The sequence below is a fragment of the Dipteris shenzhenensis genome, chromosome 11 (assembly GCF_047967505.1).
Source record: "Dipteris shenzhenensis isolate YYH24624 ecotype China chromosome 11, Dip_SZ_1.0, whole genome shotgun sequence".
NCBI lineage: Eukaryota > Viridiplantae > Streptophyta > Polypodiopsida > Gleicheniales > Dipteridaceae > Dipteris > Dipteris shenzhenensis.
The window spans coordinates 5,525,133-5,527,596 of record NC_141606.1 but is presented as its reverse complement, the minus strand read 5'-3'; the positions used below and the strand labels follow the sequence as shown (position 1 = coordinate 5,527,596).

At 46.8% G+C, this 2,464-nt stretch overlaps 1 long non-coding RNA gene across 1 annotated transcript; it reads left to right on the top strand.

Annotated features, from left to right (window-relative positions):
• Positions 1-866: 866 nt before the first annotated feature.
• Positions 867-1,848, top strand: LOC147896532 (uncharacterized). The gene is made up of 3 exons (XR_015541787.1): positions 867-1,022; positions 1,323-1,376; positions 1,602-1,848. It is a non-coding gene; the product is annotated as an uncharacterized LOC147896532 (long non-coding RNA).
• The last annotated feature ends 616 nt before the right edge of the window (positions 1,849-2,464 follow it).

Here is a 2,464-nt window from a genome sequence, read left to right as displayed (position 1 = left end):
TTTACAAGGTTACAATTTTAGAGTTTATGTCATAAGCACTATCGATGGTTATTAAGACGCTCATTTTGATGCTTATGTGCCCTGAAATTCCAAAGGGTATTTCGATGCTTTGGTCCACACCTTTCTATTTTGTTCAAAAAGGATAAAAAAAGGAAAGGTCTCGTATTGTAGTAGTGACACACTCATGGAAGCCTTCACAGCAAATGATAACAAAAGTAGCAAGTGTGAGTCACTACAAGACCAACCAATCGAAAAACCAAGTGGAACAACTGAATCGAAAAGCAAAAAGGTGACTTGTAGATGTGAATAACCAATCATCGATCCAAAACCCATTAACAACTACAAAGAAAACATTCAAATGCCCACTATTCCTCTAGCACTTTCTCCACCACCAGTCGTCTCGCCAATCGCACAGAGGCTCCTCTTCCCACATACCTCCACCTTGGGATGATGACATAGCCAACCACCTAATCAATAAATTCTGGATGATAACATAGGCAGCCATAGACCTCCACTTATGGGTTGATGACATAGGTGACCACCCAATCAAGAAATTATGCCTATCTAACCCTCAAAATCATTGGCAATAAGCCCATTTCAGAATTTTTCTATCATCCCTATATGAAACCAAATTAAAGGCTTTTTTTCTTTTTCACCGACCCTTTTTGGGGCACTTTGCTCTAAGCCTATGCAGTAAGCTGCACAAGTGGAACGTGGGCCGCCATCTTGGTAGGGAGTTGGTAGGGGGGCGCCCTACCATTGGGCTCCGCGGCATCTGAAATTGAGGGCAAATTTGAAGGGCATGTGTGTGGCAGACGCCAAAAGTGATACACTCAAGCCCCGTTGGCAATTGCAAGGGACATTTGCGTATAAATATTTGTCGATGGAAGGAGCTTCCTTGCCCATTGTTTCTCACTACTTTCTTTCGCACCCATTACCCTCCGATCGCTTAAGCCCTTTACCATGTCTTGCGGAAACGGCTGCGGATGCTGCCTCAAATGCGGATGCAAGGCAACTTGCACGTATGCCCAAAACTTTCCGCGCACTAGGAATAGTTTATATTACGAGCATGTGTCTCATGAGTAACTGGCCAATCGCCCATATCTGTCTTCGCCTGTAAGGCGTTTGGTCGTGCCTCCTCGTGAGAGAAGGCAGAAGAAGCCCATAGAGCGTTTGAGGTTGCGCAGCATGTTGGGAAGTGAAATATTCCTAGTTGACTTTGGCATCCACAACTTCTCAGCGTGCACGGGAGGTTTAGAGAATGGTTTCGGTTCCCAAAACGTTTCTTAGTTCACTGATTGCTTCATGTGATTTGCATACAGATGCGGGAAAATGGACGAACCGGTAACGTTTGCCACCGAGAGCGCTTCAAAGAGGTGACGGCAAACACTTTGGTGCCTGCAATCCCTCTCTCCCTCTGTTTGCCCCCCCCCTCTCTCTCTCTCTGCCCCTTTCTATCTCTCACTCTCGCGAGTCTTCCCCCCAAAGACACGCGCAGCGCAGCGATCCACACGAGGATCTGACAAACGTTAACATTTTAAGGAGCCTGTTTTGTTCACCGTTCCCTCAACCTGACGAACTCTTAAAAAACGTTGATGCAGCTGGACCTCGGCGACTGTTGCGAGCCAGCTCAATGAAGCCGGCGATTGTGTACCGGAGTTGAGCTCTGCTGCTCCATCTGCTGAAAATGAGCTCTGTGACTGCGGCAAGAAAAAGATATGTGACTGCAAGTGAGGATGTGTGCGCTTTGTAACTGTGTGGTCATATGGACTGTGGGACGCTTGCCGAAGCTATGGCTTTCCAAGCTCCCTTTTTGTAAAAAGTTAATAAAAAACTTGTCCTTGCATATCTCCTGCTTGGGAAATTCCTTCATCAAGCCGTCATGTCGGGACAAGAAGGGAGGCAGTGCGAGGAGGGAAAAGTGAGAGAGGGGAAGGCCTAAGTGAAGGGAGAGATCGCCACGATTGTGTAATTCGACTTCTCTCTTCGTGCGTTTTCTTATGTATGCAAGGCTCATTGCACTCCTTTCAATGTTCATAGAAGTGTGTTGCGACAAGCCAGCGAGAAGAAGGGTGGGCTGAGCAGAGGGAAAGAGGGGGAGGGAGAGACAACAAGAACAAGGGGGAGAGAGGGGGGCTAAGCGGAGAGAGAGATCATGCTGAGCTGAGGGAGAGATAGGGAGGAGAGAGGGCAGGGGGAGGGGATGAGCGATGGCGAGGCAAAGGGCAGGGGGAGGACCTTGGGCTATTTAGGTCCCTTAACTAATTAATTGAATTTTAAAAGCATGAGCCAAATTTGTCCGATAAAGCCTTTATTTGGTTTTCACCTAGAGTAGGATTCACTTAGGATTCATGCACTAGTTTTGGAGTATAATGACCAAAATATGTTGCCCTAGTGAACTTTTAATGGAAATCCAATTGATTAGTTCCCCCCCCCCAAAACAATCCATGAATTAGACTCGCAA